The following is a 19,228-nucleotide window of genomic DNA, read 5'->3' as shown; positions in this document are numbered from 1 at the left end:
AATTTGATGCATCGTACACGTATATTTGATATGATTTGAGCCTTCTGTATGCCATTTTGATTCCATCCGTAAATTGAATTCGACGCAAATCGATAAAAGTATAATTTTAGGGTACCCCTATTCAAAAATGTCAAAACAGGAAGTGCATCCCAAAATTTTAAATGTTAACATTCATATTCGTGTTCAGTATATCCAGGGGATTCAGAAAAACATAGGTTTGTTGGGAGGTGGGGGGGGGGGTGCACTGTGGCCATATCTGGCCCATGGCCTATAATAAAAACATTTTCCTGTTGCAATGAGGAAAAAGTGTAAGTTTATCATGAACAAAAGAATGGTTCACTGGAAATACACATACACTTGTCCATCTATTTGGAGATTTGGAATACCCAAAAGCAGGATCAACGCATGAAAACGGATTATTCAAAAGGTTTTCCATCGCATCGCAGCAGGGTATGGGAAAGTATGTGTAGCACTGTACTCCTGTAATAATCCTGGTGTACGCATGCAGGTTGTACACAACTTTAACGATTGCACTGCACATGTGGGTCCAGTACCAACGAGATAACAAAAATTGAACCGAATTTAATGACCCATTAGGGCTGTTGGCCCTAATGTTTGAGAAAGTGAAGGTGAGATTTTTGTGCGATTTTTATGACTGTGGGTTTTTTTTGTGACATTTTTTACGACTTTGTGGGATTTTTTTTGAGATTTTTACAACTTTGTGGGGATTTTTGTAAAAAAATTTTTTTACGGCTTTGTGGGATTTTTATGAGATTTTTTTACGACCGTGGGATTTTTGTGAGATTTTTCATGACTTTGTGTGATATTTGTGAGATTTTTTTACGATTTTGTGAAATTCTTACGACTTTGTGGGATTTTTGTAAGATTTTTACGATTTGTTGGATTCTTTAACAGGTGGTTGACCCTCTGAAGGACAGTATGCCTCTTGGTAGAGTACCCCCTGCTAGTACCACACTACATGGCAGTTTTGGTCGATGTAATGTCATGAGTTACCTAAATAATCAATACGAGTTCGACCCAACCACCAATATGAATGTGCATTGATTGGCACTGATGGAAGATGCCTTTAACCGTACACAAACATTGATGAGAAGCATCTCCAGAAAAGGAAGAAAGAAAGAAAAAAAAATCTATCAAATGACGTCATGATCGCCACAGGTCAGCAATGCACGCGGATTGTTTGGAGCGTCGTTGCCTGTTTGAAAAAAATCAGGATGATTACAAACAGAGGAACGGCGCCACCGCGGCTCTGTCAAAGCAAAAGGGGGGCTCGCCGGCAACGCCGACAGCTTCTCGGATGGGATTGTGGCGAAGAAGGTGCAATTTTCAATAAGTCGTGCAAATGCAAAACGCGCAATGACACACGCAAGCAGGGGCAAGCCCGCCGGGCGCGCATCCGGCGCCCGCGGGGCGGGGTGTGCGCATTAAAGGGCTTACAAGGCGAAAGCCCGGATAACGTTGTGAAGGTTAAAGACGCAGTCTCGTTTGTACAAAATAAAGTTGGAACACGCGTTACAACCCAATTTGTGGTTTCACAATAATCTCCCCCAGAATTCTGAAGTACACGCACAGCTCATGATGTCCTTCGAGGAAGAGAAAAAAAACCCAAAAGGGTTCAAAGTCGAAGTTTTATACCTGAGAAAGAAAAAAGAAAAGGTACATAAGAATATAATTTCATCACAATCACTGGCATATTTGTGTAAAGCTCAATGTTAAAATCAGGGAAGGCTATTAGAAAGCCTTTTGAGCTTTGAGCAGTTGAAGATGCCACCCCTTTCTTTCCCTTTTATGTCCTAGCCGGCAATTTATATTCTGCAGTGTTGCAATCTACCGTAATTTGCTGTCAATTTTTCTTGCCTTTTTTAAGCTGCCGCGAGGGCCCTACAAACTGCCTTTCAGGCAGAATGACAGAGAGATCTGGCTATAGTAGAAAGGACAGGGTAATCTAGCCATTAGGCTGCCACGCTGACTGTAGCCTCTTAAGATTCTCCGCGCCTGTCGGTGCAGAGGGGATGGCGGGGGCAGGGGAGGGTGTTGGAATGGTATGTTTTGGTGTGGGGTGGCGGGTGGCCGGTGGGAGGGTGTGGGATGTGTTGCCGGGACTTGCCGTTGGTGTTTGCAGCATGGAACGGGCCTTTGGTTGAAGTGAGGTTCTTGCAGCACTAGTGGAGGATGCGTTGGTCAAGGTTTCTGGAGTTGGATTCATTTCACTCATCTTTAATTTAGCTCTCGTTTTACCCTGTGCCATCTCCAACCATTCAGAATAGTCTCCAATCAGGAGCGCGATACCATCGAAAAGGTTTACAATTATTCTTTAACGGTGACACTTATTCTCACGTTCTTGTGGGGTTGGCCAGGAAAGCTTGGTCCAAGACTTTCATGAACCGGTTGGTTCGGCCTTACATTCGACTAAGGTTAGGGCAGGAATTTGGAATTTTGTTCATGGTGCCAGCGATAACCAGCATACTCTGAGTGAATCCAAGTGAAGGGCACAATGGGATCTTTAACATCTTCCAACTAGTAATGCGGGCACATAGGACACCAAGTTTAACATCCATCTGAGAGACGGCACACACATTGATGAATCACCCTGCCTGTGAAACGCCGGGATGACAGTTTATAGCCGAGTTGAGATTCCAACCCAGGCCAGACAGCTTAGAGACGAGTGTGCTTACATACATCTTGGCCATCCTACAACCTGGAAAAGGTTTATAATTGCAGTCACAAAAAAATTAAAAAAATTGCAGTCAAGAAAAGGAGCGACCTTGAAGTCTATATTGTTTATCGGTCAGGACATCGTCCATGGAACAGGAATCTTTGTGTTAGCCATTCGTGTTTGTGATCCACATGCATGCACACATATCTATATTAATATTTCGGCACGCCCCTTTCTTTGTTCCACCATCAGATTTTTGTTACTGCATGAAATGAAACAAGATTTGGCACATATACTAATGATATTATTGTCTTCCTTAAGAGGCCCCTCAAAATTCGTTTTGATGCATTTTCACAAACTCCAACGGATTCCATTCAAATTCCGTACGATTATGGCTTTTGGTCCAACTTAGGTCATTGGCTATAAATTTTTTCCATAACACTTCCGATATTCGAAAAAAATCGATAAATCGATATCCCTTATGGGATTTTCCATTCAAATCCACTCAAGTTTAAGGCCTACGGGGAACGCAAATTTCCACTTTGCTCCGGGCGCTGTTTACCTCCGCTACGCAAAGCTGTTAGGGTTAGGGTGAGGGTTTGGGTTAGTGTTAGGGTTAGCTACCCTAACACTAACCCTAACAGCTAACTCTAACAGCTAACCCTAACACCTAACCCTAACCCTAACAGCTAACCCTAACCCTAACTGCTAACCCTAACCCTAACCCTAACCGCTAACCCCTAACTGCTAACAGCTATTCAGGAAATTTGCAAGAAAGCCCGGGCAACGCCAGGCATTACTACTAGTTCAGTATATACCATATGTATGCTGATGGGAACACAATGTCGGATGATGAGTGGGAAGCCCGTGGCGGAGCCAGTCACATGGTGTAAAAACTGTAAACACTGCAATGGTCCAGTTTACTTTGATCTCACATTCCATCACCTCAAGATCACAAAGACCAATCGTGAGAAGGATGGAGTAACACAATACGTACATGTCATTATCTTTGATCATTCCAGGCAAATCTTAATGCCACCATTCCAGAAAGACAAAGAGAAAAAGAAAAACAAGGACAAATCTGAAGGATTTTTAGATTTTTTTTGTAGGGGTTAAAAACAATATCCGTCAATAGTGGCAAAACTTGTAACAAAACGACCATTTTCGCTGCACAAAATAAGCCAAGGCAAAAAACCAAAGCTCAGAAAATGGCTATTGTGTCCCTGAGTTGAGGCATTCAAAAGCCATAAAGGACTGCGGAGGACAATCCACCTCTAAATGGCCTGAAGGTGAAGAGAGTGGGAATCTGTCCCACAGAGCCCTCCTGGTTCCGAGACAAAGGTTTTAAATGGGGGTCTATCTTCGAAGAACGTTCTGCTGGAGATGGCATCCAATTTAGACTCGTGTGGTGCACCTCTCTCGAACGTTAAACGGCGTTTTCTAACCCGAAGAAACATGACGAGCGATAAATTGTTCACATTCCTCGTGGAGTGAGCTCCGGCGATTATTCGCCTGCATTTAAAAGCACTTCCTACGGCAGTCTGTCTGCCTGAAATAATTACACTTTTTAACTCATTTACGAGACGTGGTGTCATCCTAACTGGCAGCCCCTCGTCCTATTTTGTGAAGTACAATCGGCTTGGATAAAGCGCACAAGTTCCCGTGAAATTTACAAAATTCCAAAAGCAATCAAACCTCTAATGTGGTGACATGATGTGCTCAACAGGTTTGAATTCACGTTCTCGGTTGCATCCCTGATAAAATGTTCAACATTTTCCTTAAGATAAGGTGTATTTGTTGTATTGTATACCTATTTTAGATTTGAAATGTGCCACGACGCCAAAATAGAATGATAGAAACGACATCATTGGTATGTGCTGCTACTTCGCTTGACACTTCACATTTCAAAGATAGAACACGGACACACAGCCATCGGTTGGCAACCATTGCACACACTTGATGGGCCTCATGGCCTCTTCCTGCTTTGAAGTTCCTTGTAATGAACTTGTATTACAACCAAGATTTGGTGGTGTAATAGTTAAAGCATCCGCTCCGAGTCTGGGCGGTCGGCAGTTTGAAACACGGCCAAGTCGTTCCCAAAGACAACAAAAAAAAAAATGGTACCTACTGCTTCCTTGCTTGATACTCAGCATCTGAAGGATAGAGTATGGACACACTCCATTGGTTGCATCCACAGGGAGGAGGGAATTACTCTTCAATTGTCCTACTGAGTGTGGAGAGAGAGAAGTCACAAATATGGCATTGCCGGTACCCATAAGTGCCTGGGAACATACGTCTTTTCCTCTAAGCCGTCTAAGCTCAGCGCCTGCATTTGTCTGAAGTCCACTCCAGTATTGATGTCAGACAGACAGCAGACAAATCCATGTTGTCTCATTTATCTGTCTGCATGGAAGTGTGTCCATGATTTCTGTTGCAGCTCTTTCATGAGCCTTAGACCTCGCATTAAAAAAAATACAAGTTTTCTATTTGTGAGCCTGTTTGGCACTCCCATCCGTGTATGAAGCTCCTGATGTTGGTTCCCAGTTTCAAATCGCATTTATTATGTTATATCATTTGTCATACACAATGCACATATAATTCAAGTTAAAATATCTCGATATCTCCTGTCCTACATCTACTCATCTTAATCCAATACTACTACTTCTTTAATGGCCCCAATGATTCCCACCTTGTGTGGTTGGTCCTGGCAGGTTTTTGGCCCAATTATTTCACCAACCGCTAGCCAGACCTGATGTTCAACTGAAGGTGATTTGGCCAGGAATTTGGAATTTGTTCCGGGCACCTGCGATAACCCATCTACTCCTCCTCAAAAGACGTTGTCACAAATCCTCAAAAGACGTTGTAATAATAATGAAATCTTTAACATCTACCAACGACCAATACTGGCAGTTGGGTCCTCCAGCTTAACATCCTTCCAATGGATGACACAGTCAAAAATTAGATATTGCAACTGCTGGATAGATTTTGATGAGTAAAATCAGTCAGTGTCTTCATTACAGTGTGAACAGTGCTCGGTGTTGCACTCAGTGCATTGCATCATGGGATTAGGCAGCATTTTGGTAGACCGTGAAGCTGGCTGTCTGCATTCAAGTTTAAAGAAATCTATAATGATCTCTTTCAATAAACAACCTGCATTTAGGCCGGCGCTGTGCCTCGTAATCAATTCCGTGTACATTCCACTCAACATACGTTGTTTTCGTGTGACAGGCTGTTCTCGAGAATATCATGTTCAATCTCCCAGTCATACGTTTTTGTACCCATGCAGGTTTTATATCCTGTGCATTCTGAAAATATTTAGTACCTTTAATGAGCAATAGAAAGGACATCACATTTGTTTGTGTCATTGTTTTAATGCAAACCTAAAAGTATTGCCTTGCAATGTTTAAAACCCGAATTCTACCAACATGTTTTACGATCTAACCTTACCCACTGTGCTCTTTTCGAACCCCAACTAAAAACCATTCAATTTCTCGAAATCTGCCAAATTTCACATCCATGACGAAACATGGTGTTTTATTGATAAAGTCAACAAACATGAAAAAAAAAATAATAATAATAATAATAATAATAATAATGAAATCAACATACTTTTATAACCTTTTTTTTATAACCAACTGGAGTCTTTTATGACCTCAACTCAGAAGCCCGAAATTTCATTCAATCTGCTGAAGTTTCACATCAATGAGGAGACATATTTTGATTGGATAATGTTTTTGGTGATAAAGTACACAAACATATTAAAAATAAATAATATTAATGAAATCAACATACCAACTGGAGTCTTTTGTGACCTCAACCCAGAAGCCCGAAATTTCATTCAATCTGCTGAAGTTTCACATCAATGAGGAAACATATTTTGATTGGATGATGTTTTAGTGATAAAGTACACAAACATTTAAAAAATAAATAATAATAATGAAATCAACATATCAACTGGAGTCTTTTGTGACCTCAACCCAGAAGCCCGAAATTTCATTCAATCTGCTGAAGTTTCACATCAATGAGGAAACATATTTTGATTGGATGACGTTTTAGTGATAAAGTAAACAAACATAAGCATTAAAAAAAAAAAAATTTCGGGGACTTGCTCGACACAAATATGTGAAGTCGTCGTATATGCAACAATAATGACCGCACTGTGGTCACAACCTGACACAAAATAGATATTTTTTGCCTCCTCTGTCCACTCAACTCCCCCATCATTGCTGTTGAACGGCTCAGCTGTCATTCCAATCCGTCTCATTAACTTTGTGCCGTGTCTGTCCCATGTTCCCAAGTGAATGAACAAGATTAGATATATTAGATTAATCTGAACAGGGTATTTACGTGTGTGTGTGTGTGTGTGTGTGTGTGTGTGTGTGTGTGTGTGTGTGTGTGTGTGTGTGTGTGTGTGTGTGTGTGTGTGTGTGTGTGTGTGTGTGTGTGTGTGTGTGTGTGTGTGGTGTGTGTCCCGCTCTCTGTAGTAATAAGCCTTTTGTTCATAAAACCCTGTATGTGGTCATTCAGGGTACGAGACTTCACCATGAAGCGTGAGTGAATTGGCTTTAAAAATCTGGTGATGGCCGATTGGGAAACACACATTGAAAGCACTCTCAAAAGAGTCGATTCGTCACAGTTATATGAGAACAGTTATATCAAAATGAGCCGATTCGTCACATGGTCATGGATTACTTAACTCCGTTCAAAAATTATGTAATGCAAGGAGGCACGTATGGGCTTGATTAAACCTTACTAATAATTATTATTTGATGTATGATTCGATTTTTCAGGGTCCCTCATTGTGAGTCACACTCGAACCAAACAAAGCCAATGGAAATATGATTCCACAGAGCCAGACAGTGTATAATCAGCAAAGGTCTACAGGCCTAATGTGCTAGGCCCACCAGAAAACCGAAATGGCAGCCATATCATTTTGTCTGGGTGCTATGGTGGGTGGAATCAAGCGACAGATGTAGATGTTCCCCCAGCTGGGTGCACATTTCAAAGATCAACTCCCAACAAGAACCCCTAAAACAACAACAAAAACAGCAGCCACACAAAGCTCTTGTAGACCTGCGACAAGTTGCAGGTAAATACCAGAACGGCCACTCGGGAGAGCGCATTCCTCCGCCAGGCCGATTAGTTTATGTTTGGTATCCTACTGATAGGCTGGATCTGGATTCGGACCTGAACTAAAATCTAATCAGCTTCTTCGTGTCACCTTCCCAACGTATCGAGGCCTGCCATTGGCTTAGCAGTTAGGGTGGCTGGCTGGGGATCCTCGGGTCCTGAGTTCGAGCCTCGTTTACCGCTGAATTAACACCAGGGAGGTTGACTCAGCCTGTCATCCTTCCGTGGTCAGCAAAATGAGTACCAGTGTACTGATATGGGGGCACAGGATCAGCGGCATAGTTGCACCCCAACAAAATAACAGTGACCTGGCAGCCAAGCTGCAATATGGAAGAAGAAGAATAAATGTCGTGTTGTTTAATTAACACCAGGTGGGATGACAGCCTGTCATTCTTCCGAAGTTGGCAAAATGAGCACGAGTGCATCAGCGGCATAGCCGTGCCCCGAACCAATGATGCAACCAGCAGCCAAAAACGCAGTACACAAAGAGACCAACTCATCAGCAAGTTTCGTCGGAATCAATCTGTAACTTGTTGAGATATCTTGCTATATATCGTTTTAGCCCAATCACTCAATGGTGAAGAATCACTCAAAAAATTGCCGGATCCATATCTTCACCAAAATCTAACCATTTCGACGGTTTCACATACCCAAGCTCCACTAAATTTCGGCCGAATCAGTCCACAACTTTTTGATATATCCTGTTCACAAACAAACAGACAGACAGATAGGGGTCAAAACATAACCTCCTTCCACCTTTGGTGGTTTAGGTAAAAATGAACAAAAACAACTGGGGTTTGTTTGAACCCCAGAAAGGATTGGCTTGTAACTGTGCAGCAAGGTGGGATCTCAAGACATCATATACTGTATATTTATTACTGAAACATACAGGTAAACAAACTAATAAAACATGAAATACATTGTTAAACTATGATAGAAATAACATCAAAATGTAGGCCTGGGGTCCAAAAAGACCCCTGTTGGTTGAATTGGTGTTAAAGTCTGGTATTGATAACAACCACCTTTTTGTGACTTCCTTCCTCCTCATCTCGTCTCCAAAATTAAGTAATAAAAGGTAATGCCAAAAACGTAAATGCCAATTTATCAATAGTCTGTGGCCTGTAGGATGGTGCAGAGGGAGCATAATCACCTTTGAGCCATCTTGTCTGGGTTTGATTCCCAACCCAACTATAAACTTTCATCTTCTTAATTCTTTGGCATGGTGTTGCATCATCAGAGGGATGTTAAGCCAGGCACTATACCTGCAAGTATTCAGTGGTGGGCATGAACGATCCCACAGTGTCTTTCACAAGATTAAGCCAATGTAAGCGGGCACTCTGGTCAAATTCCTGGCCTAAACTCTCACCTGTAACTTTGACGGGGTTTCCATTTATATACGCGAGTTGCTTCAAAGACCCACGTTACCAGACAAAGCCACAACACATATGCAGTCATGGGAAATGATGGTTCTTAAGGGAGAAGGGACGAGGCAAATGCAAAAAAAGATTTGATCTATTTGTTACCTGCCTTGCTACCTGCCTGTCTCCTACCAGTCAGATTCTCATAAATTTAATCAATCCCTCTTTTAATACCTCTTCAAGTCCAGGCTGTATAATCGTAATTGCTTTTGTTCAACTTTTTGCCTCCGCCACTGAAGATGGAAGGAGGTTATGTTTCACCCCTGTGTGTCTGTTTGTTTGTTCCTTGGCAAAAATTTTTTTTACCAAGTATGTTGGTCTTTAGCATTTATTTGTTTGCCACATGATTTTTGGCCACAGTTTTCAAGCAATCGTTCTGAAAATTATTGTGTCTGTAGGTGACCGGCCAAGGACAGCAACGCTTAATTTTGGTCAAGATCCGAATCCGGATCTGAGAATTTTTTAAGTGATTCTTCACCATCGAGAGATTGGGCCAAAATCCACATATAACACAATATATCAAAAGGTTATGGATGGATTCAGACGAAACTTGGTGGACAAGTTGGGAAATACCACCAGGAAGAATTGATTCAATTTTGGTGAAGATCTGAATCCAGATATGGATAAATAATTATTTAATTTTTAAATTGATTCTTCACCATTGAGAGATTGGGCCAAAAACGGAATATAGCATTATATTTCAAAAAGTTATTGGGCCCGATATGTTTTCCTGGATCAGCCATTGTGTGGTGGAGGTATGCGCTCTACCGAATGCCCTTCCAGTTAATGTATGGAATACCTTTCCTCTATCTGTCTAATCCTATTATCATTCAGACTTCAAGGTGGCAGCCCTCTGCGATCTCGTGCCAATTGGCTACATCTGCCATCATGGGTGAGAAACATGATTGGCAATTAATTTGTCAATGTTGGTTAAATTATCATTTTGAAAAAGCTTGAAAAGTACCATTTCAGAATATTAAACTCTCCATGGTATTATAAAAACGAGAGAGAGAAGAGAAAGAGAAAGAGGGAGAGGGAGAGGGAGAGGGAGAGGGAGAGGGAGAGGGAGAGGGAGAGGGAGAGGGAGAGGGAGAGGGAGAGGGAGAGGGAGAGGGAGAGGGAGAGGGAGAGGGAGAGGGAGAGGGAGAGGGAGAGGGAGAGGGAGAGGGAGAGGGAGAGGGAGAGGGAGAGGAGAGGGAGAGGGAGAGGGAGAGGGAGAGGGAGAGGGAGAGGGAGAGGGAGAGGGAGAGGGAGAGGGAGAGGGAGAGGGAGAGGGAGAGGGAGAGGGAGAGGGAGAGGGAGAGGGAGAGGGAGAGGGAGAGGGAGAGAGAGAGAGAGAGAGAGAGAGAGAGAGACAGAGAGAGAGAGAGAGAGAGAGAGAGAGAGAGAGAGAGAGAGAGAGAGAGAGAGAATGATTTCAGGGCAAAATAGTTGACTCAAGTTAATTTTATCACTTTCCTGAAATTTCCACAGTACAGTTCCAAATTCCATCTCACCCATGTGACCGACAAGCAACAGAATCTTCACTTTTCAACAACCTGGAGGAAACGAAAAGCTCCAGGTAGATCATTTTGAACAGGAGCTTCAAACCAGCTCTGTCTGAACCAGTTCCGTCCAAACAGGAGCTCCACCGGTCCCTTAATAAAGACAAATATACTTAGAAAACCTCCACTCCTCTTCTGTAATCATCATCGAACTGCAACTCTTTGGTCATGCTGTTTTCCAAAGGGGAACGGTATCCAGATATTATGCTACTGGGACAAGTCTTTTCATTTTTTCTTGCCATACGTGACAGTCATGACATGCCACAATGTACCAACTCAAAACGCATCCAACAGTAACAAGAGTTCATCAAATTTCAAATGTTTTTGTCCTACCCCACCATCAACTGTCAAAGTCAAAAAAAACTTTTTTCACTCCAGTGATGGTCAGGTATGCAATGTTTATCATAACAGCATTGATGCATCGGATTGGCAAAGATGAGAAAGTGTTGACAAGTACATAGGAGATCAGTGACCACAAACAAGGAAATAATGTACAACACCCACGATGTCCCAGCAGTCTGAACATTTATTTGCTTTGGATCACTGAGCTGTTAATGGAGTTCCCCTGGGATTCCAATTCGCTCAGGGAAGTTCAGGGTACTCATGTCATAGTAAGAAAATGACTGGAATTATGACGTTAACCTGCAATCCTCAGATCGTCAGCCACGTGTTGCTTTGAGAGCGGCTGTCACAGTCGAGTGCTCAATAATTAACGTACATGTTGTTTTAAGCAGCAGTGCAGTGGGGAATCGGTTGGCTTTCATGATGATAGAAATGCTTGTCCAATGAATTACAATTTTTGTTTCAGGAGTCTCTTTTGTGGCCTATGCATTGTTTGCCCAAGATAATCTCTGCTAAAGTAACATCTTGATTATCTCTCAGCATGGAAAAGTCAAAAACCTCGAGCTCTTCAGTTTAACCATTGGACCATTAGCTAAGACATGTGTCAGACTCATCATTGCTTCGTATCCATCAGGTACGTACCATAACCGAGGCATGATCCAGGGACCATAACTGTGCATTCACATATCTACCACCAGACTCTGTAAACACAGACCATGAAAACATCCGAAGCGTGATGCATTCTCAAGTGTAGAAACTAGAAATTAGTGATGACGTCAATTGGCTGGCTCTCCAACCGAGTCCGACTAACCTTTAAAGCCAAATGAAACACATTTCACCCCAGCAAAAAAGAAAACTATGATCAAAAACCAGGAATTTTATGGTAGTTATTCTCACAAGTAAAAAGGCAATTGTCGATCAAGCATATTTTATATGTGCTTCTCAAACTGTGGAACTCTCCACTTTTATAATTCGTACAGCCTTATCAATTGCTGTTTTTATATCTCTTGCAATCAAATCTCTTTATAGTTGCCTTTTCGAAATCTTTACTTCTTTTTTTTTCCTCTTCCTTTGTAAATACTGAGAATTTGCTTGTAAATGAAATGCACTTGATATGAAATGAAAAGGAAGACCAAGGAGGACATCCAAAGGTGGAGTCATCAGGAGTAGCCTGGATAGGATTTGGGTTTCAGCCACCACTCCGCAGCCCTCAAAACCCATCCAGGTGCAGCCAAGTGAGGCTTACAGAAATATTTCTGCAATAATTCACTTCTCCTTTGAGAGAAAGGTAAAGAAAGAGAGGAATAGAGAGTAAAAGAGATGAAAGAGAAGAAAAAGCAGGAATTAGAATGAATAAAGGGAATTGTGAAAGAAAAAGAAAGAAATAGAAATGAGAAAGGAACAAAGAACAAAGATGTCCGGAAGAACCCGGACAGATAGATTTCAGCAGATTTCAGATAGATTTACTCCCCAGGCTCGAACACAGCACTATGTACAAGCTACCAGAGGTCCGTCTGATTGATTGCCAACAGCTACAGTATATCGTGGAAAGGATGGCCTATCGCTAGTCACACTCGTCTCTGAGCACTCTAACCTGGTTGGAATCCTGTCATCTCGGTGTTTCACAGGCAGGGTGATTCATCAATGTGCGTCACATGTGCCGCTCCTTGGATATACACTATATAGTATGTGCTGCAAGCACAATTGGTGTGTGTGTGTGTGTGTGTGTGTGTGTGTGTGTGTGTGTGTGTGTGTGTGTGTGTGTGTGTGTGTGTGTGTGTGTGTGTGTGTGTGTTAGTTAAGAGAGACTTCAGTCCAAGAATACTCAAAGTATGTCTCAAAGATGACCTTCAAGAGTGTTCTGTGCTCTATCCTTCTTGAGCACATCTCACCTGCTCAATGTACAAGGCATTAATCTGCATCGAGTAACATCATACCTCCACCCTCATGGGATACTCGGTTTTCAAGATGGGATACTCGGTTTTCAAGGTGGTATCCAACAACACTTCACATCTCATATCATGTCTGTTTGTGATCTCTTGTACTTTTTTCTGTACAATATCATAGACACACACACACACACACACACACACACACACACACACACACACACACACACACACACACACACACACACACACACACACACACACACACACACACACACACACACACACACTTTCCTGACCACACGGATCATCAGCTGGGTGCCGTTCTTCCTCAAGGTTTTGATCCTTTCAGCCCAGAACCTCTCCAAACAGTGGATCAACAACCTTGGTCACAGATCCGCACCAGTAGATTACCTACATGAGTAGATCCATAACCTCAGTTGCGTCCAGGCAGTCTCAGGGCTGCCCTGACTGGGTCTGCGCTCGCTTTTTTGCTCAAATTAGTGGAGTCGATCGAGTTTTTTACTTTTGGTTGGAAGTCTTCTTCTTCTTTAAATATATACAAATAAAATATTATACATAATATATAAAATATATATATTATTTAAATATATAGATATATAAATATATATATATAAAAATACATACGCTACATGGCCAAAAGTATGCAGACACCTCTTAAAATTTGTGAATTCGGCAATTGCAGGGCAGCCACACCCATTGCTGGCAGATGTATAAAAGCAAGCACACAGCCATGCAATCTCCATAGACAAGCACTGGCAATAAAATGGGCAATATAAAAGATATATATGTATATATGCGAGGTCCATCTAAAAATTAACGGGACTGACTTCACAGAAATTTTATTCCAAAAAATATATTTAAATCACAGCCTGTCCCCTTCAAAATAGTTTCCCTCCAGTCACACACTTGTCCATCCTCTTTTCCATGCTTCAATGCACCCCCGGAAGGCTTCTTCTGGAATCCTCCGGAGCTCTGTCATCATGGCTCTTTGATGGCCTCCATATCAGGAAATTGGGTCCCCTTTGATCACCCCCTTGAGCTTGGGGAATAGGAAAAAATCACAAGGGGGCAAGTCTGGCGAATACGGGGGTTGCTCCAGAGTTGGCACGTTCCTCTCCACCAGAAACTGTCGGACGCTCAGGGCACTGTGAGCAGGGGCGTTGTCATGGTGGAACACCCAGGCGTTGTTCTCCCACAGATCCCTCCTCTTGTCCCGGACTGATCTCATGAGGTGCCGGAGGATCTCCTTGTACACGTATTGATTCACTGTTTGACCCTGTGGTAGAAACTCGAAGTGGACGATGCCCTTGATGTCAAAAAACGTAATGAGCATCACCTTGACCTTCGACGTCGACATCCTTGCTATTTCTGGTCTTGGTGATGCCGGACTTTTCCACTGAAGACTCTGCCGTTTGGTGTTGGGATCCTATTCGAATATCCACGATTCAACGCCAGTAATGACTCTCCCGAGCAGGTCTGGATCGTCCTCAAGATGCTCGATAATGAATTAACAGAAAGTGACTCTTTGCTGTTTCTGGTCCTCGGACAACAGCTTGGGGACCATCTTTGCGCACACCCTGCACATTCGAGATTTTCAGTGATGATGCTCCAGACAGTGTCCTTGTTGATGGAAAGTTCCTCAGCAATCATCTGCACCATGAGTCGACGATCTGTGCGCACCATCTGCTTCACACGCTCGATGGTGTCCGCCATTCTGCTCGTTGAAGGTCTTCTCGACCGTGGATCGGCTTCAACCTCCTCCCGTCCCTCTTTGAACCTCTTGCGCCATTCAAATGCACGTGTACGTGACATCGTTTCTTCCCCGGAGACTTGCTGCTGCAGCATTGCGAAGGATTGGGAAGGTGTTTTGCCAAGCTTGGCAAGAAACTTCAGATTGGCACTCTGCTCACGACTCATAGCGCGACGACTCAGACTAGACAACCTGTAAAGCACGATCTGTAAAAAATCACACAATGAGCGCAGTCAACCATCACCAATCGTATATATTGCTGGATTGTTGCGAAAGACTGTGATGCAACCTGTTCATTCAAGTTGTGTTAGTGGAGCACAAAGCAGGCTCAGTCCCATTACTTTTTAGACGAACCTCGTAAATATATATATATATATATATATATATATATATATATATATATATATATATATATATATAATACATATAATATATATTGAAAGGCCATGGGTATCAAGTGTATGAGGGGGTTTAATCCACGTTTGCCTCAGAAGAGCAGACCTGGGGCCACCGCTCATGATTAACTTCGTGATACGGTGGGTTGCTTTAGAACTATGAACGCCAATCAGTTAAACATGAGTTCCAGTGTCCACCATCTAATTTTTCCAATAAACTGGAGGTCACGTGGTTTCCTGAACAGGGAGCGTGCCCTCGGCAAAGCACAAATCTTATCTTGATTGTATCTTCATTATGGTGGCCGAGCGTTTAACCGCTGGTGCGTGTCGACTCTAACAGGTCAAATTGTGTGGTAATTACCTTCCAGTCTATCTTGGTTTGGACAATGCTGGATCAAGGCAAGGAAAGGACAAGCACGGACAGGTTGGAACGTCAACAAAGCAATTTATTAATAAGAAAATAAATATATAAAAATCAATCCAAATAATCGTAAGCAAATAAATAATCAATCAGTTACTGATAGAAAAAGGGACAAAGAGTAGATGCTTATCTCTATGCCTTACTTAACAATTAAACACGAGACAAGGGTACCCAGCAGATCATTCGGCAGGGGGGGGGAAGAGATATCGTCTCACACACCAAATAAAATCCGTCGTACATCAAATACAAATGTTCTGAAATGTGTGAGCATGCCATGTCCGTTGCCAGCATCCAGCCTTGCCGTGCAACCACTCGCGAACAGGCTTGAACGCCAATCAACGTCACCCCCAGGAATCAGGGACGCCAAGAATCAGGTACGCCAAGAGCAGGTCCTGAGAAGAACGAGCATTAACGGTCCGAGCGTCACCCACCACCAGGAGCCACAACCGATGGACAGCTGTTCAGAGCTGTGAGGTGCTGTGAGGCACTGTGTACAAGCTTTAAGGCACTGAGGCTGTCACCAACTCACTGGCACCAAACTGACTGGTGCCGACTGACTGACTGCGACTGACTGAAATAATCTCAAAGCTGTCAGAACCGCAACCAGCTATCGCCAACTGACTGGTGGTCGACTGACTGGAAAAGCCTTCTGACTGACTGACTCACAAAACTGACCATCGCTAACTGACTCTCAAACTGACTGACTCCTAAAGCCTTTTGACGCCGACTCCCTGATGCCAACTGACTGGTTGTTGACTGACCGGTCAAGAACGGACCTCTCGTTCTCTTTTTATGGGTGGCCCGTCTGGACGGGCACAGACTCCAGCCAAATCCACCCTGCCCCATTTGCGAATTGTTGCCCGTGACAACCCGCCCGTCCCGCGACCATTCCTGGCCGATGATGCCATGCCTGTGGTGCTGGACGAACAGCAGAAAGCAACCATTTGTCAGAATTACCGAGCGAAAAAACATAAAGTGCTCATAAAACGTCAACAACAATTATCACCTCGATGTTCAGCCCGTGATGAAAAAGAACCAGTTAGCGTCCACAGAGCTGCTGAAGGGGTTGTCAAACGTCGATGGAAAAAGGCGGGTGTCAACGTCGGTGAAAGAACGGGTATCAACGTCGATGGAAAAAGGTGGGTGCTGAGCCTCCGTTGGGCTAATGGCGATCTCACGTGCCTGAATGTGTCTGTTGTAAAGAGAAAAATGAGCTTTCCATAAGAGAGGGAATCTATTCTTTACCCTTCTCAACGCATCACATTTAGAATCCCACCAGACATGGGGATAGGTCTATCCTGGACATGCATTTAGGGAAATAACAATCTGAGGACCTGGATGATTGTACGAATTCGTCAGATCGGATTCTAAAACCGTAACAATGTAATACGACACATTATATATATATACAGTTGACTAGGCGTAAGTCGGCAGCGTGTAACTCATCACTTCGCCTAAGTCGGCAGCGTCAAAAAGTCCCGAATATATCTAATGTTAAATCGACTGACAGACTTTGAATAAAGTCTCAAAGTCGTCTCTTCGTCTAAGTCATCAGATGTTGTCCGTTCCCGCGTAATACAAACTCAAGTAAATTACCACGCCTAACTCGTCACACAGAACTGCTGCCTCGTGAGAAGCCCGATTTCATGGAATCGTGATGCGCGCTCATTGGTGTACACCGCCAGTGATAGGCTATATATAACTGCGCTGCGTTCAGCTCAGTCAGCGCGCCGTCCCACATGCATCTGAAGAGGTAGCCAGGCTGCGCAATGCAGTCTCTGGCGAAGGAGTAAAGGATCGATCGAGCTTCGTGTTGAGGTCCGATCATGGTTTTATATTGGCTTGTTTTGTACATCACCACACTCACTTACACATAGGCATTGAGTGGTAGTCATCACGATGACTGTGTGTCATGTAATTTGTCGATGGTATATGAGTTTTCATTCCATATGAAAACTCATTCTACATTCATTCCAATGAATGAATTCTAACAGCCATTCATTCCACATTTGTCGATGATCATATACCATCACCATACCATATGAGTTGTCTTACAGTTGTTCATTATCTATACTTTTGATAAAGTGATTCATGAATTCCATCTTTGCTTGATCACTTTCCAACTAACCAATGAACCCCCACCGATGCCCCGAGGATTGTGTTTCCCTTTTGGTACAATAGCCGGCTTCGAGATTGTTGCGCCCTCTCACACGTACGTGTCCAGGCCACGCGCGACTTCATCCTTCACCCCACAGTCATCATTAATGTTCGCATACGTGTAAGTCGTCACACGTCTAAGTCGTCACTTTTTTCTTCCACCCCTTGCCTGGGAATCCTGTTCACCCAAAGCGAGGCTTGCTTTTCTCAACTCTTTTTTTTTTCATAATGCGCATCACCAGCGCGCGGCAGCTCACAGCCGCTCTTTTTCCGTGACGTCATGACAGCTGCTTGCGCCCCGCGCACCTCGTCCCTCTTGGACGGTACCGTCCGGCAGGAATTCCCTTCTGCCGGATTCCAAACACACGTGCAGCCATGACGTCACTCTGCGCATCTCAAAGCAAGCCCCGCGTTTCGAGGGGTTCCCCACGCGAACACATGTGCTCTGCTCGTCGGAGCTTTACAAACACGCTCGCGTGGAGAACCCATCCGGTCCAAATTCCGAATCCAGCCTAGTTTCTGTCGGGATCCGCGGGATCGGCAAACATCCACCGCAGGCGTTTCCGGACCGGGTTTCACCTGTGCAGCCGCGCACGTGGCGGCCTTGTGCGTAGCACAGCACGAACCCCGCGCTCGCTGCTGTGCAAACCCGCCACAGTGCTCAAAATAGCTGCGGCCGCTACTCGGCCCTTGTTCTTCATCTGGTCCCGTCGTCATCGCCGTTCAACGCACACACTCCTACGTGCCACGACGCTCACACACTCCGCCATGGCACTCGGACACGGGGATGCGGTTGCGTCCTCCCGCATACTGACTGTCATCTCCCTCACGTACAGCGACCTCACACACACTGTCTCTCTCACACATCGCCTTTCACTCACACACACCATACTACTCACACACGCGGTTCCTGTCACACCCGGTGTTTCATCCACACACGGTGTTTCATCCACACACGGTGCTTCATCCACACACGGAGTGCTGGGAAGCACGCACCCCGGCACACTCGTGACCACACCACTCACACACGGGGTCTCTTCCACACACGGTGTGCGTTTCAACATGCCTGCTGCACTCACACCTTTCACCACACACACCGGGCCAATCACACTGGGGAATCGTGCCACCACAAGAGTTCCCGGGGCCTCCATACCCCCAAAGCTCCTCGTGCACCCATCAACAGCACTCGCCCCCTCTAACTCGCTTGGCACGACCGAACTCACCTGGTCGTGATTCGCTTCAAGGGAGAATAGCGTCTCCCTCCGTTCCCGAAGGAGGCTATCCAGCTGCTCGCACCGGGTCACGAGACAGTCCGCCAGCTCGCCCCCATTAAGCCTCGCTACCTCTGTGTGTGTGTCCGTCTTTAACCCCGTCCAATTCACCCTCTATCTCCCGTGTCTCTGTACATTTTATTTCTGTTGTCTCTGCGTGTCTATTAGTTTCTGTTTCTTTCTGGCTCCATTTTCCTTCCCATCTGAGTC

General features: G+C 44.1%; 1 pseudogene; it reads right to left on the bottom strand.

Annotated features, from left to right (window-relative positions):
• Window positions 1-1,650: 1,650 nt before the first annotated feature.
• Window positions 1,651-19,228, bottom strand: part of LOC147032454 (uncharacterized) — a 120,021-nt pseudogene continuing 102,443 nt past the window's right edge.

Source organism: Eptatretus burgeri, chromosome 2 (genome assembly GCF_056783735.1).
Source record: "Eptatretus burgeri isolate ZD-2024b chromosome 2, Ebu_testis_v1, whole genome shotgun sequence".
Lineage (NCBI taxonomy): Eukaryota > Metazoa > Chordata > Myxini > Myxiniformes > Myxinidae > Eptatretus > Eptatretus burgeri.
The sequence above is the reverse complement of the archived record's forward strand: the minus strand, read 5'-3'. Positions and strand labels throughout refer to the sequence as shown.